Below are 13,081 nucleotides of genomic sequence, written 5' to 3'. Positions count from 1 at the left end.
GTGTGTGTGTGTGTGTGTGTGTGTGTGTGTGTGTGTGTGTGTTCCTGTCCTTTTGTGCCTTTCTCCTGGCCATTAAACCTCTTCCTTAAATTTGCAGCTCTCTTGTTTTGAACACTTCTTTTCTCTCCCTGCTGCTAAGCTAATTAATTCCCTTCTTAATGACAGGCTCTTAAGTGGCCCACAATAACTTCCTAGGAGGGCCCTGGAAGGTCTTGGAAGGTCCTTTTGTTTTGCTGAGATTTCTAATCTTGTTTATTGGATTTGGTGAGACCATGAGCTGTGGCAGTCGGACATTTTTAATTCGCTGTTCTCCGGGGATCTTTGGCCCTGCATTATCCCCTCAAGTAGCTTGTTAGTAGGGAGGGATTTGATTGTGAAATGCTGCCTGCATTCACTGAAATGGCAGTGAGCTTGGGCAGGGAAGAAACAAGACCGTAACGGCGCAGGTATGAGTGAGACAGGAGCTTGAGTGGGAGGCAGTAGCGCAGACAAATGGAGCAGTGTTAGGCATGCGTCGGAGGGGATTAGATCTGGTAGGGTCTCTTCATTATTCAAACTGTTCTTACTATTTTGCTTTCCCTTCTCTAACTTTCTCCTAGTCAGGTGGGCAATTAAAATCCCCTCGTGTTAGCACATTTCCTAATGCAAAAGCTCCTGGCTCCAAAGGCACACTGAAGCACTGCCTTGTGCATTCAGGCTGTGTTGGGACTCCAAGATGGAGACATTTTGGATCCCAAGGGAAAGAAGAACCTCTCTACCATATTTTTTGCAGTGCAGCAGCTGAGCATTTGCAACACCTTAACGCAGAATCATGCCCATTTACACTTCTTACAATGCAAATGTCACTGGCATGTGCCCATGCAGATACCCTTGGAGAACACCCCCCAATATTTAAATATAAATATTTAAATGGGAACTCTCAAAGGAAATGCAATGCTTTTATGCCCACCCACAAAGAGATATTCGCCTGCGAGGATATGACTTACCTGACCAATCAAATACCACCATCCCCACTCCAGTACAGCCCAGTCACAGCAGACTGTGGGAGACCAATCTGGAAAGCAAAATACGCTTGCAAAAAGAAGCGTGGATGTATTTAGAGTAGCGCGTACCTTTGGGAAATGTTAGATTGTGTGTGGGCAGAGGAAGGGGCCATGCTTGTCTCATAATATGTTGTGAAATATTGCTTCAGCAATACGGGCTTTTGGATTTTTTTTTGGTTTGGGTTTTTTTTTTGTTTGCATGACAGAGCTCTTTATGGAGCTGAAGTAATGTAAGAACACTCTCTCTCTCTCTCTCTTCCCCCCCCACTTCTTTTGTTCCCGTTCAAAAGCAGCCAGCAGGTCTGTTGCATTTGATGACCTTTACATAATGCTGCCTTGTCTTCCTCAGTGGCCTGGAAAGTACAGCTAATGTACCTGAGAGGATTCGTAGACAGGAGTCACCAGTGTTGTCCTTCAGCTATGTGACTGCAGAGCACCTGCTGAGTGTGTTTGCAGCATCCGGTGAGTCTGGCCAACTTGCAGCAGCTATTCTAAAAAAAAAATCTGATGGAAAGAAAATGCAGCAAGAAAAAATGACACAGGGGTTGACACATGTTAGCAGAAATGGGTCATCCTTAGCTCACACATGCTGCTGGGGGGTGAAGGGGAAATGGGATGGATGCAGCAATGTGCATCCTGGCTTCTCCAGCCAGCAGAGAGCTGTGTGAACTCTTGTTAACGCTGGGTTGATGTCCATCAGTGTGTTGACGTCCTTTATGCTGCACACCCTGCTTTTGATTTATGTGCATTTGCGCTGGGTGTCCTGCTTGTTGCATGAGGCATAATCCCTTGATAAAACATCAGGCAATGTCCCAAACCTCCTGAAATCAATGACAAACCCATAAATTAGGCAAAGCCCCCTTTCAATACTCCAGGGCGTGGCATGTGTAAGAGGCAGGCTTTTCACTAAGTAGGACTCATTGTGACCTCTACAGAGAGAGTTTTTCAGAGACATCATTTGGCTTGGCCAAGATTATCAGTGACTGTTCCCCACCTTAATCAGTTATGATAGGCAAGGCATATGGCCTTGAATGTTTCCCATAATGGGGATTTCACCACATTTCTGCACTGTTTTCTCCCATCACCAGACTGCTGGAGTTGTAGAGTCAGATTCTACAGCCACTTTGCCTTGTCATCCTGAAAATGGTTGGGTCTTTCCAGAGCTGGGGATCCCCAGAGGGCAAAGACCCACCACAGTTGATTTTTACACCAATTCTCCTCCCTCTACAGTCCCTGGGGAATGGAAAAAGCATGGGGGGAGCACAGCATTTTCTATCTATCCCTGGCAACCTTTTGATTACTATAACTAGATTGAATAAAATTAGAGCAGCTCTTGGCTGTTCTAATCTTTGGCAATGGTAGGACCATTTTAGACCCAAGCCCAGGTTCAGGGATTCATAACCAACTCCCACAGCTGCATCCCGAATCTGGGCCATAGAGTTTTTTCCTAAATGTCACCCAAAATTTCCCTGCTACAGCTTAAGCCCATCACCAATTGCTCTGTGACCATTGACTAATGAAACTAGTAGCCTCTTCTCTTCAAAGATCTCCTTCTCTGCATCCAGTCTTGTCAATCAATGCTTGTCCAGGCAGAACATATTCCTTTCCTTTAACCTTTCCTCAGTCGTCTTTTCATAAACATGGCATATTAGCAAAGGACAATTGCCACAAGTGTATGCAAAGCTTTAACATCCCCCTTTAAGAGCAAAGAAATCTTTGCATGGACAATTGTGGGGCTAGAAAAGCAGGCTGAGTTTTTCCATGCCTATTATCTATTGCCTTCCTAAGTAAAAGGCCATTGGGGTTATCTCTCCCCAGCCAATCTATGTCTCTACCCTCCACTTGTTCACAGGCATAGAGATAAAAGTCAAATTGCTTAAAATGGCCTTAAATCACTACATTTGAATACAGTGGATTCATCTGATTTGACTAACCACAATTCTTATGATGTGTTTCTTGCATTATCTCATTATTAACAGGAGCTCAGAGCTAGTTTTAAGCTGTTGATTATTACTAAAGGCTCTTACTGAATTTTGTGTTTTAGAAAGATTAGAGAACAGCTTCTGCAGGAAAGCAGAAAAAAGAGTGGCACAGCAGTCAGTCAGCACCCAATAGATTAGGTCTGGACAATTGTTGCCCCAAACATAGGCAACATTCAGTCACACTATGGCCCTGACTCTGACAACGGATCTGTGTGGGTGCTTCCGCTATACCTGCTGAAGTGTTTGGACCTATATCTGAGTGCAGTGGTCTAATTGCACTGATTCAGATGTGGGATCAGGGCCAAAACCAGTACATAAGCTTTGAAGAGATTTGTGATCCCCTTTTTGTTCTCTGCAAGCTTCCCACTGAACTGAATTATTTTGTTGCCAACAATGTTCATGGAAAAACAAGTTTTATTGCTCCCCCAGTGAGCGTGGTGGCATGAAAGTGGGTGTAGTATGCATTCACTGCCCCCTTTTTGAAATCTCTCAGTTGTCTTTCCTTGCCTACAAAAGTTCAGGTCATCTACTCCAAGCTCAGAAACTCTACCACGTGACATAAGTCGCCAAGCAGTCTCTGCATATAAGCCAAAAGTTAGGCTGAATAGTTTGCCAAGAGCCTAAAACCTTGACGTCTATTTGAATAAAGTATTTGGACAATTTTTGACTAATGAACAAATCTGTAAAACTCTGGGTAGGTCACGAAGAGAATAACAGGCTAAATTAGGCGAATGAATAATTTACGACAAGTAATTGGCCCTCTTCCGAGCGAGACAGGAGAAAATGTGTTCTTAGGGGAGTTGAACAGTTTGGATGCCTCCGGTTCTGATCACCAGCAGTTTCCCCTTATTCTCATTTTTACTGCAATACAATACAGGTATTCGCATTGCTACTACAATAAAACCTGCTATTTCGAGAGAAACTGTACGCACCATGTACATAGCCCACCCCAGCTGGATGCTGTAGATTTCAGGGGTTGGCAATCTATAGCTTATGGATCCGGTCCATGGAGACATTGGATCCAACCCAGAGCTGCAGGGAGAGGGGACTTTGGCAGCACTTGGTGATGGGGAGCTTTGCCCACACTATGCCATGCCACAGCCGGGTGTTGGGGAGGATTCATAGTGCCGCACCATAGCTGAGAAGTGGGGAGAAGTGGTGGCCTACTGCTGGTCCTCCTTGGATCTAAGTTGGATCATTCTGACTCAACACCAAAAAGCCCTGCTATAAAACAGTGGTCTGCAAAGCTCTTGGCTTGAGGGTCAAGTAAAGTTAGTCAGTGGATATTGAAGCTATGTTTGTGACACACACCGTCACAGGGTCAAAACCAGGCCTTGGGCAAGCTGGTGCATCTCATTAGAAGTCAGTGGAGATGCACAGGCTTATAGCAGGTCACAGTTTGGTTTGCCCTTTTCCCGTGTCTCTGCTCTCCTGGGACCTCGCTGTCTCTCTGCCTCACTGTCTCCAGCCTCCTCCTCTCCTTTTAATCAAAGGGCCTGTAGAATAGAGACATCTTGACATTTGGAGTGGGTAGGAAGACAAATAAATGTGAAGTCCCAGTGCTGGGAGGAGGCAGTGACAGGCAAGAGCAGCTTGGCGGCAGTGGCAGACAATTAGCATGATCATGTTTATGAATGCAGATCAGCAATTCCAGGTGAGGTCCCTAATGGTGGATAACAATGCCTTCTCCCTGCCCAGGGAGCCAGGCAGCAGGCAGAGGGCTCCAACAGCACCAGCAGGTTCCTGCTGTGACTCCAAAATGCTTCATTTCCCAGTCGCAGCCTGGACACGTCTCGTTTTGTCTCCTATTATTGAGAAGCTGGAGTGCTGCCTACAGAGCTGAGTGGGGCTGGTGCAGACTGTACCATAAAAATATTAATCTCTTGCTTCTTTTCTGTGGCTTGCATAGTCATCCCATGGCCATGTTTCCACCCTCCCAGGGATCATTGTGAAGGGATGGACAAGTGCAAGTGATAGTGGAGGGAAGAGTTCTTTGTGCAAATGGATTCATGTTCTTAAGGGAAGTGGCTAAACATCAGGGTTTTGCCCTTCTCCATCACTGCTCCTCCAAGGCTCTCGGGTGTTTTATGAACATTGACTAACTAAACATTCAATCACTTTTGGGGGTTTTCACTAGGAAATCTGGGTGATCATTTTTAGCTCATGTGAGTGAGCAGATGGAAACATCTAAGTCTGGATAAAGTATAGTTGGAGGTTTTCACGTTAGAAAGATGACTAGGAGCTTCACCACCTCTCTGCTTGTTTCCCAATCTGGGAAGGGCTGATACAGCTATAGGGTGTGGGTGGTGATGGGGTTGGAAGAGTTCAGCAAAGCTGTCAGGGCCTCAAGCTCCTATATGAAGAACAAAGAGGGCCCCATTCACATATTGGAGAGAGAAAGGGAGGGAAAGAGGTGGGTCCATCCCAAGAGAACAGCCCTGAGGGTTGATAAAGATAAAGGACTCTGCTGCCTGAACATTGGGATGTTCCCAGACCTCCCAAACTTCTGGAAGCAACTGGACTAGCCCTTCTGCAGGGAGCCCGAGTGTCCCTGGGACCTGTGGGGGCACTGAGACATCCTCCACTCCCCTGTGGCTCTGCAGAGGTACAGGACACGGAAACAGGGCTTTCTTCCATCAGCCCCCAATGGTCACCTGACATGCTGAGCAGACAGGCATAGAAAAGAGGGTCAGGCTGTGTTCCTCAGTCTACAAGCTGAAACACAGGGTGAGAGGGGGGATATGGAAATCGGTGGAAGCAGCAGGAGGCCCCTCTGCGAGAGCCTTCTCAGAAGAAAAAAACAGTGCAGAAGAATAAGATGCCCCCTAAGTAAACCCACAGTGGTTCCTATTTTGCAACTGCTAGACTGAAGGGACAGTGGGTTTACAGTGGGTTTGAAGTCCTTCCTCCACCCCACCCCGTACTGTCTGGAGCAGATGCCCCGTATTGCTGCAGTTCCCCTGTTCCTGGACTCCTTTTCAATGCCATCTCATCTCCAGCTTTGTCTGCACTACTGGCCACCTCCCAAACTAAACGCTTTAGTCCAGGGGTTGGCTACTTACAGCCTGCAGGCTGGATGTGGCTCATAGAGCCCTGGCTTCGGTGGTATTTGGCAGCAGGGGCTCTGCCTGTGCCCTGCAGCAGCCAGATGCCTGGGGCTTGTGAACGGGAGGTCTGGCCATGCCACACTAGCTGGGCATCAGGAGAAGCAATGGAGGAGTCTGGGTTTCAGACCCCAGCTGGATCATTGTGGTCTGCCACCAGAAAACATTGCCAACCCCTGCTGTAGTCCCATTCCCTTTGTATCCATCATATCTCATTTGTTTCCCTGCAGTGCAGTCAGTGTGTGCCCTCCTCAGGCCCCTTGGTCAAATGCAGAGGGTGACCCACTAGGAAGCAATTCATGAAGTTCAATATGAGGGAGGTAGGAAAAAAAACCGCCGAGGGAGCAGGGCTGAAAAGAATGGAGCTGGGTACTTGAAAGAGGAAAGCATTCTCCTTTCCTTGGCCTGCTGTGACAGAGCTGCTGGGCTTAGCTCAGGGAGTGCTCTTGAAACCTGGATAACCTTGCACCACAAAGAGGAGGTCTCTGGTCAGGTGTTTGTGGGAGAACAGAGCAGATTCCCATTTGTGATCATCCTCCTTTTTCAAGACTGTGAGTTTCAGCACTGTGAAGGAGGGCCATCCAGCAACCACAGATGGAAAGAGACTGGCTGTCTTCCTAAAAAGCAGGGTCAGGCCCAACCAGTCACTATGGGCTTGATGCTGCAGTCACCAAAAGAGGATCAGTATTATGTATGAGGTCAGCCTGGATGATCAGTATGGCTCCTTCTGACCTATGAGTCCCTGGCGGCTCTTCGTCCCATTACACTGCCCTTCACATGCTGAACCTGCTTGGAGACCTCCAGTGAGCAGTGGGCTTGTTCAGTCTCTCTGGTCCATTCAGTCCTTGGCCCTTTTGCTGAGATAGGCAGCTGTGTGTTGCAGTGTGAACCTGTGCCTGCTGTGAGCCAGACGCGGCTGTAGGCAGTCAGTCACAGTAAGGGGAAGAGCAGGAAGGCAGCTGACAGCAGGTGAAGGAAGAAGCTGTGAATATGAACTACCAGCTCTCAGTCATGGAAACAAAGAGTTTATGCCCAGGATGCACCTCTAACCAATGACCTGAGGCAGGGAGCTCTGCTGAGTCTATAGGTGCCACGGCCTAGCAATCTTGTGTTTCCTCCTCATACCTTAGGCCCTCCAGCCTTGGTTGCTCTCTAAAGGTTTTCAGCCCTGAGTTGGGATGTGCACAATGGAGGAGCCAGTCATCAAGAGTGGTGTGTTCCTCCCAGCTGAGATCTCTTGGGAGGCAGAGGAAGTAGAGAAGCTCTGCTGGGCAATGCCCACCTCCTCCATGAAGATGGGTCAAGCTGCCATGGCGAGACCCTGCTGCTGCCCTTCATGCAGAACAATCCCCGCATCTCTCCCTCTGACCTCCCTGCCTTTGCTCCCAGACATCCATACAGCATCCTGCAACACTGAGTTGAGTCTCCCCGGTGTCCTGAGCCCAGCTGGTGAACCCCGCCTTGAGCTGGGAGGAGAGACCTAGGAGGGTGCCACAGCACTGCAATAAGGTGGGACAGGGCTCATTTTAGATCCAGGCCAGCAGCACTTGTGATTGTTTCTGGGGTGGAGCAGACACCATTAGCACCAAACAGAGCAATCATTCTTGGGTTGCCAAGAGGAAGGGATGGATGAATACAGTCGTGGGAGTTAGGCGTTGAAGTGCCCTATGGTTGTAGGGCAGCCTCTTCTGAGAGGAAGGCATCTGACTGTCCTTGTCACCCCTTTTTACTGCCTTCTCCTTGGGAGAATAGCGGGCAATTATGGGCCGGGCGGAAGCTTCATTATCACTCTGTCTCGGCCTTGTTTGACGAGACAGTTTATTGCCAAAGTTATTAAAAGTGAAACGTGCAGCTTTGCACTGTAATTTCCTGTCTGCAGCGATAAGCCAGGCTGTGCCCGCTGAGTAACAAACAGTTATTTTTATGTACGTCTCTGTCTGGGGTGGCACAGGGGAATGAGCCCGGCTCGTGTTAATTGCATTTGTTAATGAGATTTATTCTGGGACCTCAGTGCAAGGTGGAATGGGCTGTTCACTGGCTGCCATTGCTCTGCAGCAGTGTTTTGATCCAGCCTCAGATGTCAGGATGCAAACTGGACCTGCTGCCTGCATCCTTGGGGAACAGGTGAGAAGGTGTGTGCATGTGGGTGTTTGTACGTTTGGAGAACTGAGTAGCTTGACAGTCAGAAACACCTGCTTCTTTTCTCGACTGACAGCATCTCATCCTGTTCACTTGGTACCAAGAGAAAATGAAACGCCCCAGCCTCAGGCAACACCTGCTTTAGCTACTAACTCCCCCTACACACACATGCCTACCCACACACAAGGGTTTCATGAAGTTGCTGAAGGCAGTGAGGACCTCCCAGAGAATTCTGCAAGCCAGCCTCAAGCACCTCCGGGGCCAAAGCTAGCAGCCATTTCTGGACTGAACACATTGCAAAAAGTTTTGTTTCTTCACTCTGTCTCTCCAGTTCACCACATCCCCTCCCCAGGATCTCTGACCTCGACCCCAACTTCACTCCCTTCCAGCTGACAGACCTCACTTGGCTCAGAACAAGAGAGGTCAGTTATTTCTCTGAGGAGGGGAGAACCTCCTACTGTCCAATCCAATAAGGTTTCTCTCTCATTACTCTCAGGTGACCTTCCTGCAACACAGCCCATGGTCCCCAACAGCACTGACTCTACAGGTCCCCTTCTTCCAGGGCCCACAGACCCTGCTGTGTTGCAAGGGAGCCCTGGAAGCTTGCGTTCCCACATAAAACCAGTTCAGTCCCTTTAAGATCCTTCTGCAGCAAAACTATGTGCAGCTTGGGCCTGCCAGGCATGCCTCAAGTCAGACCCCACGAGGCAGGCAGCCCCCAGTCTCATTGGCCATGTGCCTTGCAGAAGACATCAGAGCAAACAGCTCAGTAAGGCAACAGGATGGAGCTACATCCCTGTTTGAAGGCAGGAAGGGTGCACCCAAGCACAGAGGGTTCAGTGTAGTGGGGAGGAAGCAGCCAGGCTGCTTTGGGGAGAGGCACTGGGATAACTGCAGTAGTGTGGCAAACCCCACCCTTCAGTGGCACGTTTGTTAGAAGAATGAGACTGGTCTCCTTGGTGGGAGAGAAATACTTGCTCTGATAGTGAGGGGTGGTTTCATTCCCCAGGGATGTCTGTCCCAGAGTGGGTTAGATGTGTACTGTATGAGGGGTGACTAAACACGGCCTTGGACCCATGCCCCACATCCACTCTGTTCCCATCTGCCTAGGAAGGCCAGAGAAGGGGCTGGTGGGCTGGCCATCATAGAAGACATTCTGGTTTTCTGTTACTTTGTTCTCTGTCCTCTACTGACACAAAACCCAATGCCTTTATGTCCTTTATATTTCTCTTCAAGAGAAAAATAGAGGACATAAAGGCTTCGGGTTTCGTATCAATAGAGGACAGAGGACAACCGGACTGTCCTCTGTGACGTCACCCTATGGGCTGGGGGAAGTGGCGAGGCCAAAGGAGTCAAGTCCCAGGCTGGAAAGGGATGCAGGTGTGCTTGCAGAGACACATGGTGGGGATGGAGAAAGAGCACGCGAGGAGAGGGGAGAGGAAAGGAGCTGTTTGTCTCACCAGAGTGGGAGAGAGGAGGAAGAGCAGCAACCAGTAGCTGGCCAGTACAGGGTGGGATGGGGTTCCTTAGGGAATGCTCGGAGGCTTTCTTGTCAGGAACTGCATGGAGGGGGGGACTGACTGTTTCATCGAGCCGTTCAACCCACCCCTCTCCCAGCAGCAACAGTCCTTCTCAGCCCCTTGCAAAAGGCACCCCAGCCCCAGGCAGCTGTCAGTGCTGTGTGAAGAGTACTTCCTAGGACCTCTCCTGCCCAGCTTGCTCCTTCAGTGGCCTCTCTTTGCAGAGCTGAATAGGAGCTGAATGTCGTGTCCTTGAAGGCAGCAGCCTCCATTATTCTTCCAGGGCAAGGAATCCTTCCCCTTCGCCAGGTGCCAGATGCTCACAGGCCTGAGAGAGGCTCCACTCGTTGTCTGCAAATTTCATTTGCTGGAGCTCAGCTGGAGCGGAGGCTTCCATATAGTCCACGCTATTGTCGAATTAAATTAAATATTTCTATAGCCTCTTAGCCAGGGCCTTGGGAAGCAGCAGCAGCAATAGCTCGCCCATCTCGGCTGGGTCCAGTTCTGTCTGTAGCTAGTCCAGCTTAAACCCAGGTGCGTACAGGGCCTGAAGTCTGCTTCCCCAAGTGGGCCTACAGCTGTATTGTACCAGAGCCTCTGATAACAGAACTGGTTTTGTTCCCTCCTTTTCACTACCAGGGGCTGGGGCTGCATTTTCCGGTCTGCTGCAGAAGACACATGGGCATGGTTCACCTATAAATGTTGAACAGCAGTGATGGCTTCCTCCATGGTTACATGAGTCCTGGATGTTGGAGTTATTCTGGGCAAGGCCCCAAAACAGGAGGCTATAAAGGTGTGGCAGGTTTTTCCAGCATGATTGCTGAATGCTATTAACAGCATGGCTGCCCTGAAGAGTGCCAGTGCTGTGACTCAGCTGTGGAGACCTAACAATGTCACTCCTTTCTGAGGGGGCCTATTGGCCTTGTATAAGTTATGTCCATGGTACAGGCTAACCTCTCAGGCTGGATTCTCCTCTCATGTATGCAAACCCACTGCCTGAAGGGGCTTGCTCATAGCCACACTGAGCTGAGAAGAGACCTGTAGGCACTGGGAAATCTGGGATAGCCCACCCTAGGACTGGACTGTTGTTTGCTTTTTGCAGCATGTAGGTATAATACATGGTGAATGACCTGTTTATGATCACCCTCAATGAGGTCTAGTGTTAAAAAAACTCTGCCTACCCTACACAAATATGGACCTAGTGAGATCTGGGTTCTTTCCTGGAAGCATTATCTCTTGCAGCTGGCACTTATGGCATTTCTCCAGCTAACTCCTCTTTGCCAGGAGAAGAGTTTCAGCCAGAGCATCACCCACAGGGAAAAACAAGTTGTATCAGCCTTGCCGTTCCAGTGCGGTCTTTTAGTTTTATAGCCATACCGCCCCTAGCACCAAGAGTCCATGATGGAGCTCCATATAAAGTACCGCTATATAAAGTATCAATAAAAATAGGTTCAGAGCCTTTCCACCTATCACTGCTCTATTCATCAAATGCTCTCCTTTTCATTCTCTTGTAGGAGGCTTCACTATCTTTGCCCAACAAGTCCATTGACATCTGGAGGATGGGATTGAGTGCATTCTTAGCAAATGTGCAGATGACACGAAGTTGGATAGAGTTGCAGATACTCTGGAGACTAAGGCTAGGATCCAGAATGACCTGGATAGACTGGAGAAATGGTTCACAATCAATCCGATGATAATCATCAAGGGCAAGTGTGAAGTCCTGCACTTGGGTTGGAACAGTCACACGCACAAATATAGACTGGGAAATGGCTGGCTACGCTGCCGTCTGCAGAGAAGGATATAGGGGTTACAGTAGACCATAAATTAAATATGAGTCAACAGTGTGCTCTTGTTCAAAAAAATGCCACCAGTGTGCTGGTTATATTAACAGGACTGTTACTTGAAAACGAAAGGAAGTGATTCTTCTGCTCATTTCAGCACTGGTGAGATTTCACCTGGAGAACGGTGTCCAGGTTTGGCCTCCACACTTCAAGAAGGATGTGGACAGTTTGGAAAGAGTTCAGAGTAGAGTGACAGAAAAGATTAGGGGCCTGGAAAGGAAGACTTATGAGGAAAGACTGAAAGAACTACAGTTATTTTGTTTGAAGAAAAGACTGAGGGGATTTAAGAACAGTTTTTAAGTACCTGAAGGGTGATTATAGAGAGGATGAAGATGGACTTTTCTCTGTGGCTGTAGACAATAAGACAAAGAGCAATGGCCTCAAGCTTCAGCAGGCAAAATTTAGGTTGGAGATGAGGAGGAACTTGCTGACTATGAGGGTGGTCAAGCATTGGGACAGTCTGCCTAGAGATGTCGTGGAGTCTCCATCCTTGGAAATTATCAAGAGCAGTTTAGAAAGATGCTTGGCTGGGATAGTTTAGTCAGAGCTGATCCTGCCTTGAGCAGGGGACTAAACTAGATGACCTTGTGAGGTCCTTTCTATCCCTACTTTCCTATGATCCTATGATCCCAGCTCTAGCAGAGAAGATGTATCAGCCTTGTATAAAATATCTCCTGCTGCTGGGTTGTGGACCAAAGGAGTGTTTGTGCCTGGGATTCAATGAGAGCGACAAGTATTGTAAACACCCACTCTGGTTCAGGATTGTCACCACAATGGACAACAGGTTACAAAATTGCCAAGCCCCTGAGTCCCAGGAAAGTGTCCTGAGCTCAATTCCTTCTGATGTGTAGAGCCATCATGCCTGTGCAAATAGCAATTTGGTTCAGTGCCTGAGACACAAACAGGACTTTTTCCGTAAAAAAAAAAAAGTGTGTGTGTGTGTGTGTGTGTTTCAGCTCAAACAAAACATTGTATTTGGTTTCAGAGTGATTTGTACTACTTTTTAAAACATCAAATCAAGCTAAAGTTTGAAAGGAAATGTTGGTTTGAAATGTGACCTTTCTGAAAAATGTTTCCCTCTTTTCTAGCCCCAAACTATTCAATGACTTCCAGAGGTGTAGCAAGCTCTTCCAGTGCCTGGAGCAGAGGTTTTTGTGTCTGGTGCAGGGTTGGGGGGAATTATGCTGACCACCGGAGAGTGGGTAGGGGAGAGGGTCATGCGGAGAGGGAGAGAAGTCTTACCTGCCCCAGTTTTCCTCACTTGGGTTGCACCTGCTACTGCTGTGGATGTTACTGCTGAGGGATGGGTAGCATGGGCTTCCTGGGGGCCTGTTTGCTGCTCCCCCTCCCCAGTGGATACAGGGCTGTTTCCTCCATGGCAAAGCCTCCTGGGGAGGACAGCAATAGGGATGATCCTGCCACAGGCAGGGGGCTAGACTAGATGACCACTGG

Source organism: Gavialis gangeticus, unplaced genomic scaffold (assembly GCF_001723915.1).
Source record: "Gavialis gangeticus isolate Ggan-Ray unplaced genomic scaffold, GavGan_comp1, whole genome shotgun sequence".
Taxonomy (NCBI): Eukaryota; Metazoa; Chordata; order Crocodylia; family Gavialidae; genus Gavialis; species Gavialis gangeticus.
This window is presented reverse-complemented; position numbering follows the sequence as displayed.